The 8,573-nt window shown below is 43.5% G+C and overlaps 1 pseudogene; it reads left to right on the top strand.

Moving 5' to 3' along the window:
- The first annotated feature begins 276 nt into the window (after window positions 1–276).
- On the top strand, window positions 277–750 carry LOC116480300 (small ribosomal subunit protein uS9-like; annotated as a pseudogene).
- Window positions 751–8,573: the final 7,823 nt, after the last annotated feature.

Raw genomic sequence — 8,573 nt, 5'->3', positions numbered from 1 at the left:
TCTGGCACATGGTAAGTTTTATGTAAGTTCAGCTATTATTATCATGTTACGCCACTCACGCCCATTCCAGCTCCCTTCTGTCTCCACCACTCTACTGAAACTGCTCTTGTCAAGTGGTCAGAATGGTGAACGGAGGGGGTCCAGTGCATGGTCGAGATCCACTAACCTGGTGACAGAAGACCGTCTCAATAAAATAAAAAGTATCATGGAAGATTGCAAACACACACAAATGTATTTCCGTTTTGAAATAATTTTCTTCCTTTTCTGGTTGCGGCACCGTGCAGTGAGGATCTCTAATGTATGCCTGTAGCCATGCTGTCCAAGGGCCCACTGCAGTATGCCCAGGTCTTTGGATGCAAGAAAAGGGCCACAGCTGTGGCACCTGGCAAACACAGCAATGGCCTCATCAAGGTGAATGGGTGGCACCTGGAGATGATCGAGCTGCATACGCTACAATACAAGCTGCTGGAACCATTTCTGCTCTGGGCAAAGAGCAATTTGCTGGTGTGAACGTTTGTGTTCATGTGAAGGGTGGTAGTCATGTGGCCCAGATTTGTGCTGTCCATCAGTCCATCTCCAAAGCCCTAGTGGCCTATTACCAGAAATATATGGATGAGGCTTCCAAGAAGGATATCAAAGACATCCTCATCCAGAATGACCAGACCTTGCTGATAGCTGGCCTCCTTCGCAGGGTCCAAAAAGTTTGGAAGCTCTGGTGCCTGTGCTCGCTACTAGAAATTCTACCAATAGGCCAGGTGCAGTGGCTCATGCCTGTAATCCCAGCACTTTGGGAGGCTGAGGCGGGCGGATCACCTGAGGTCAGGAGTTAGAGACCAGCCTGGCCAACACAGTGAAACCCTGTCTCTACAAAACTACAAAAATTAGCTGAGCATGATGGCGGGTGCCTGTAATCCCAGCTACTTGGGAGGCTGAGGTGGAAGAATCACTTGAATCTGGGAAGTGGAGGTTGCAGTGAGGCATGATCATGCTATTGCATTCCAGCCTGGGTGAGAGAGTGAGACTCCATTTCCAAAGAAAGAAAAGAAAAGAGAAGAAAAGAAAGAAGGAAGGAAGGAAGGAAGGAAAGAAAGAAAGAGAAAGAAAGAAAGAAAGAAAGAAAGAAAGAAAGAGGGAGGGAAGGAAGGAAGGAAAGAAAGAAAGAAACAGAAAGAAAGAAAGAGAAGAAAGACAAGAAAGGGAGGAAGAAATCCTAGCAATAAGCTCATCACAAGGATCAGGATTCCCTTGTATAATAAACAATGTTTGAGGGATTTTTAAGTTTCAAAAAAAAAGAAAAAAAAGAATTTTCTTCTTGGATGTTATGATTTTTCACTCTCTTCAGCCTCTTCACTCCACTTCTCTGGCCATCCCTTCTCAAGGTCCTCTGCTGGCTCCTCCTGCTCTTCTCAACCTCTAAATGTTGGTGTATCCTGGGCTATTTTGAATGTCCTTCTGTAGCCATATTTCTTTCCTGGATGATCATGAAATATCATGAGGACTCCCACTGTTCTATATCACATCCCACCTCTTTCTGAGACTCCAAACTCATATATCTCAACTCTCTGACATCTCACCCAGACATCACAAACGTAACAGGTCCAAAACAGAACCCTCTGTTTCAGGGCTGCCCTTTCTTACTCCGCCCATGTCTTCTCTAAACTGGGCAACAGCACCGCCCCACTCAACTGCTCTAGTCAAAAACCCAAGAATCATTATCAGTCCCTTTATTTCCTTTATCCTTTCATCACAACCATCACAAGACCCCAAAGTTCAATTTGAAGCCATTCACTTCTCCCTTCACTCTTGCTGCCCTAATTCAAGCCATCCCCACCCTTCTTTGAATATCTTCAACATTCTCCAAACTCGTCTCTACGTGGAAATCCTAGAAATATTCTAAAAATACAAGTCATTCACATTCATGCTCTTGCTAAAAATCCTCTAATCTTTTTTTTCAGAGATGGGTCTCACTCTGTTGCTCAGGCTGGAGTGCAGTGGTGGGATCATGGCTCACTGCAGCCTCAACCTCCCAGGCTTCTCGCTCTGTTGTCCAGGCTGGAGTGCAATGGTGCAATCATAGCTCACTGCAGCCTCAAACTTTTGGGTTCAAGTGATCCTCCTGTCTCAGACTTCTGAGTAGCTGGGGTTACAGGTGTTCACCACCATGCCTGGCTAATTTTTTACAGTTATCTTTTTGTAGAGATGGGGTCTGGCTATGTTGCCCAGGCTGATCACAAACTCCCAGCCTCTAGCAATCCTCCCACCTTGGCCTCCCAAAGTGTTGGGATTATAAGCATGAGCCACTGCATCTGGCTCTAACATCTTCTAATTGCTCTTAAAATAAAACCCAAATGCCTTCTGTATTCATTCATTCTTGCACTGCTATAAAGAAATGCCTGAGACTGTGTAATTTACAAAGAGGTTTAATTGTCTCACAGTTCCACGGGCTATACTGGAAGTATAGTGGCTTCTGCTTCTGGGGAGGCCGCAGGAAACTTACAATCACGGCAAAAGGTGAAGAGGAGCCAGCACTTCTCATGGCCAGAGCAGAAGGAAGAGACGGGGGGAAAGTGCCACACACTTTTAAACAATCAGATCTCATGAGAACTCATTCACTATCTGTTCATTATTGTGACACAGTACCAAGGGGGGAATCTGTCCGCATGATCCAATCACTTTCCACCAGGCCCCACCTCCAAGCTTGGGGATTATAATTGAACATGAAATTTGGGTGGAATACAGATCCAAACCATATCACCTTCCCTGGTCTCCAGCACTCCGATCTCACTCTCATTCTCCTCTTGTGACCACTGCTGGCCAGGCATTCCAGGATTCTTTCTGCCTTCATACAGGACAAGTTTGTTCCTGCCCCGCTGTTACCTCTGTCTGAACACTCTTCCTGCAGGTCTTCAGCTGGATGGATGGCTTTAGATCTCAGTTCAAATGTCTCCTCCCCAGCCTGGCCTTCTCTCCCCTCCCCCACAGATCACTGTATCGTATCATCCTGTTTATTTCCTTAGCAATGCTTTTCACAATCTAGATTTTCTTATTTACTGTTGCATGCATCCTCCCCTCTCCAACTAGAATGTAAATTCCATCAGGGTAAGGACCTTGTCTGTGTTGCTACCTCTGTGTCCCCAGGGCCTATGGCAATGCCTCGCTTATAGTAGACATTCAATAAGTATTTGTTGAATGAAGGAAATTCATGCAGATGTATGAGGAAAGATCTGGATGAATAAATACCAAACTGATAAGGCCTTATCTCATGGGATCATGCTGGGATTTGCGAATGGAGCTTAAAGTTGACTTTAGCTTAACTGTATTGCTTGAAAAAAAATTTTAATTTAGTGAGGGGTCTATATTCATGTATTGCTTGTGACATTAAAAATAAAGCAAATACCTGTAAGTATTTTGTAAACTGGGAAGTATTATATACAAGAGCAAGGAGATTGCATCAAAGGACACTATCAGGAGAGTGAAAAAACAACCCATAGAATGAAAGAAGACATTTTCAAATCGTGTATCTGATAGAAATTAATATTCAGAACATACAAAGGACTCCTACAACTCAACAACAACAACAAAACAAAACACCTTGCTGGGCATAGTGGCTCACACCTGGAATCCCAGCATTTTGAAGGCCGAGGCAGGTGGATTGCTTGAGGCCAGGAATTTGATATCAGCCTGGCCAACATGGCGAAGCCCCGTCTCTACTGGAAATGCAAAAATTAGTCGGGCGTGGTGACACACACCTGCAGTCTCAGCTACTCGGGACACTGAGGCACGAGAATTGCTTGAACCCAGGAGGCAGAGGTTGCAGTGAGCCAAGATTGTGTCACTGCACTCCAGCCTGGGCAACAGAGCGAGACTGTCTCAAAAACAAAAACAAAAACAAAAACAAACACCTCAATTAAAAACGGTCAAATGGCTTGACTAGACATTTATCCAAAGAAGATATACAGATGGCAATAAGCACATGAAAAGATGCTCAACGTAATAAGTCATTAAGGAAATGCAAATCAAAACCACAATGAGCTATCACTTCACTTCATTAGAATGGCTATTATTTTAAAATAAAGGGAAATAACTAGTGTTGGTGAACAGGTATAGAAATTAGAACCCTCATGCATTGTTGGTGGGAATTTAAAATGGTGCTGCCACTTTGGAAAATAATTTGGGAATTCCTCAAGAATTGACACATAGCATTGCCATATGATCCAGCAATTCAACTCCTAGTTATACAACCAAAAGAAGTGAAAGCTGTGATTCAAACAGGTGCGTATACATCAGTGTTCATTGCAGCACTATTCACAATAGCTAAAATGTAGAACAACCCAAATGTTCATCACAGATGAATAAACAAAATGTGATGTGTGTATATATATATATATACACACACACAATAGAATACTATTCAGCCTTAGAAAGAAATAAAATTCTTTCTTATATTGAATAAAATAAAATTTTTTCTTAAAACACAAGCTACAACGTAGATGAACTTTTTTTTTTTTTTTTTTTTTTGGGGCGGAGTTTTCATCTATCCGCCACTCTGGAGTGCAGTGGCGCAGTCTCGGCTCACTGCAAGCTCCGCCTCCCGGGTTCATGCCATTCTCCTGCCTCAGCCTCTCCGAGTAGCTGGGACTACAGGCGCCCGCCACCACGCCCGGCTAATTTTTTGTATTTTTAGTAGAGACGGGGTTTCACCGTGGTCTCGATCTCCTGACCTCGTGATCCGCCCGCCTCGGCCTCCCAAAGTGCTGGGATTACAAGCGTGAGCCACCGCGCCCGGCCTAGGTGAACTTTTAAATAAGATGCTGAATGAAATAAGCGGAACATGAGAGGACAAAGATGGTATGAAGTCACTTATATGAGGTCCCTGGGATAGTCAAATTAATAGAGACAGAAAGTAGAATAAGGTTACCATGTGCTGGGAGGAGTTATTGTTTAATAGGCATAGGGTTTCAGTTTGGTATGATGAAAATGTTCTGGAAGTGGATAGGATGATGGTTGCACAACTTGTAAATGTACTTAATGACGCTGAATTGTACACTTAAACATAATTAAAATGATATATTTTATGCAATGTATATTTTACCCCTGAACCCCACTCCCAACCCCCCACCCAACACACACACACACAGAGTGAGGGGATTTATTGTCAGTCTTTCTCCCCCATATGCATCAGGACCCACCCAGCTTACTAGGGCAGATTACAAAAAAAAAAAAAAAAAAAATTACCTTGTTTTCAAAGACATCCCCTCCCCCAGCTAGCACCAAAATAGAGGTGAAAATGACATCTGGCTCTAGGAGTGCATGGGAGTTGGACCACTGGCTGTCTCGGTTCTCAGCAGGCATCAGCCGCCAGCCCCTGCACCCTGCATTCTGCATGCTTTGGGCTCCTGTGGTCTTTGCCCATTTTCAGGAATTCTGGAATATTTGGGGCCTCAGAGGACTGAGGCTACCTCCTATGCCAATCAGCCTGCCCATGCCCAAGACAGTCCATGTGTGGGCACAGATGACAAAACTTTTGCCAGCAAATAGGAAGTGGCAGGGTGGTCTGTGGGGAATTCGTTTGTCAGTTGGCAGCTTGTCCCAGCCTTGTCTCTGGCCTCCACATGTCCAGGTTTTAAGCTTGCCCCATGCAGCTGAGGTTTGCATCAAGATCTGCCAGGCAGTCCCTGCAAACCAAGCCATGAAAAAGAAACAGCCTTTTTGGCTCCCAAGAAGATTTTACACATCCCTCCAGACTTTCGTAGCCCACATCTTCTGCCTGTCACCATATGCTTTAGGAAATGTATGAGCAGTAAATCAAATTAACTTCACGGAGTGTCCCTTCACTTAACAGAGCATGTGTATTCCATCAGAAATGGCTACAAGGCAATGGACTTTTAAGTGAATCTCATTTCCCCACTGATTTTCATTTTAAAATCAGGAATGTCTTCTTTTGGAGAAAAAACAATTGGCCATCTAGACATGACTTAAAAGAAATCATACTTGAGGATATAGAAGATCTTAACATGTTATGCACACAGAAAAGGGTAAATATTGGATGAAATCTCAGTAAGATTTGCATGTTAACAGTGCTACACTATCAAACAGAAGATGAATCATGAGATGCCACATTTAAGTAAGTCCCACTCATGTGACAAAAAGAATGGAAGTGAGACTGCAGCACAGTGGTAGAAACCCAGGCACAACACCACTGGCCCCTCTTTATCCCCACTGTAAGCTCTAGTGGCCCTAAAGCACCAGCAATGTGGCTAAACTACCTACTGACTTGAAATGCCTTCCTCATCTGTGGATTCCTGACCAATTTTTTTTTTCTCAGTTCCTCTAAGTACTTTATTATGAAAACAGCTCGGAAGAAATTGACCTTTCTAAGACTTGCTTGGCCATTTATTCATTCCACTCACACTTATTGTACACCATAATAAGGCCATTCTTGAGAGCATCAAGGTGAGCAAACAGGAATAGTCCTTGCCATCATGGAGCTTATAGTCTTGGGTCAGGCATCAGACAAATAATTACACATACATACATGTATGTACATTTAAAATAAAGAAATCAGTAGGTAAGGAGTAGGAGCGTTTCACAAGGAGGACGTGGCCCAGAGAGGGCTGAACTGAGGAAGCAAGGTATGAACTGAAGTCTGAAATATTCATTCATTCATTCATCCTCTTGACAGACGTTTATTGAGTGTTAACTGTGTTCCAGCTATGGGGATACTATGTTGAACCAGCCAGACAAAATCCCTGCCCCATGGAGCCTCCTTCTAATGAAAGTTACTGAGTGGTGCTGGGAAGAGACGCCATGGGAAGGACAATTAGACGGAGAGCAATAGCCAAGGGTCTGAGACAGGAAGGAACATGGTGGCCCCGAGGGACAGCCAGGTGCTATTTGGCTGGAGCCCAGAGAGGAAGGGAAAGGCAACTACAAATGAAGCTGAGTAAACAGGGACCCAGACCAGAGCCTTGTGACTTAGGGTGCCGATAATGCAATCACTAGAATGCGTCTGTATTAACAGTTCTGTTCCCAAACATAATGCTTTGGTTTTACGCCCACTGGTGAACAGTGGCTTGCTGGGCTTGACAAAGCACTGACTACTCTCAGACGTTATCTGATGGATTGAATTGTGCTTTCTCATGCGCATGTGTAACAGATGGCAGCAGCCTGGGCAAGCCAGCCACCACAAGATGGACTCATAGGACACCCGAATTCCTCAACATTTTTTTTTTCTGTGATGTTGCTTTGAGGAGATCTTTTACTTGGTTTGCTACTTCCTAACCTTGTGACCATGTGCAAGTTACATAACCACTCTGAGCCTCAGATTCTTTGGTATAATACGGGGGATAAAAATACCTCCACTTTGGGGTGGTTGTGATGACTCATTGAATGAAATGCAAAAATCTATGTGAAATTGCCCAGCACACTACCCAGAACTCAGTAGACATGCCCCACAAATGTTATTTCCTTTCACTGACCTCTTCTTTAATTTGAAGTTTTGTTAAGTGAATTTCTGTTAAGCAAGGGATCTCTGTTCTCAAATTACAGTAACTGCTACTTTCCGGGGCAAGAGGTTATATTAGCAAGACTTCCTCTTGTAACAGTTAGGGAATGGACAGCCAGGGGAGATGGGGGAGAGGGTCCTTTGAGCTGTTGAGGTGAGACTCCATCCTGAAACAAAGAAGCAACAATGAGAAAACCCAGGCCTTTGTCTTCCTTCTTTTGTGGGGACCAAAATCATACTCGCCTACGTGTGTGAGAGGCCACCACGTGACCAAGCCAGCACTTTAAAGTCGGTGCCTCTGAACACTGGTCTCAAAACAAAATAATTGCATACAGACATTCCTTTTGATCACATTCTAATACCGATTTACAACTCTGCTTCCTTGTAACCCCAAAGAAAGCCCTAATCATGGAGCACATATCAGAGCTTCGAATTTTGAGTGTATAGGAGTGGGTGTCTGTAAGTATGTATTTGTATAGGGGGCAGTGAGTGGCGGTTTACTAATGTCTAGTTCCCCTGCCCCAAATTAAGCTCTCGATGTGGCTAGCGGGATATTTTCATCTGAATGGCTCAGTTGAGCACTGGAGGCAGAAGACAATTTTTTTTGTGGTTTGCTCCAGGCCAGGCAGTTTTTCCATTCTGTTCTTTTATTATGATCATGATTACTTCATTACCTACCCCAATGGGGTTTCTTTGGGTCCCAGTCTGTTTCTAATAAGAAGCAGACTAAAAACAAAGTTTTGGTTGTGTTTGAAATCTTCAGTTTTTTTTTTCTGAAATAATAGGTTAAAGAATTTTATTTGTCTTCTGAGGTTCTGAGGTTGGCTCAGAAATTCTCTGACCCAAGCCTTTGGGGAACAGGGAAATGGCACTTAGAATACAACAATCAAATGCAGATTCCTGGGCGCTGCCCCCATCTGCTGTATCTGAAGCTCCAAGGTGAAGCCTAGAAACCAATGTTTTTAGCAGTAATATCAGTTGATTCCTGTGAATAAGAATAAAAGTATAAGGTTTGAGAACATATGAGTATAGAAAGAAAAATCCATCAATCAATATTTCTTTTTAATTA

Source organism: Hylobates moloch, unplaced genomic scaffold (genome assembly GCF_009828535.3).
Source record: "Hylobates moloch isolate HMO894 unplaced genomic scaffold, HMol_V3 SCAFFOLD_13, whole genome shotgun sequence".
NCBI classification, from domain to species: domain Eukaryota; kingdom Metazoa; phylum Chordata; class Mammalia; order Primates; family Hylobatidae; genus Hylobates; species Hylobates moloch.
This window is presented reverse-complemented; position numbering and strand designations above follow the sequence as displayed.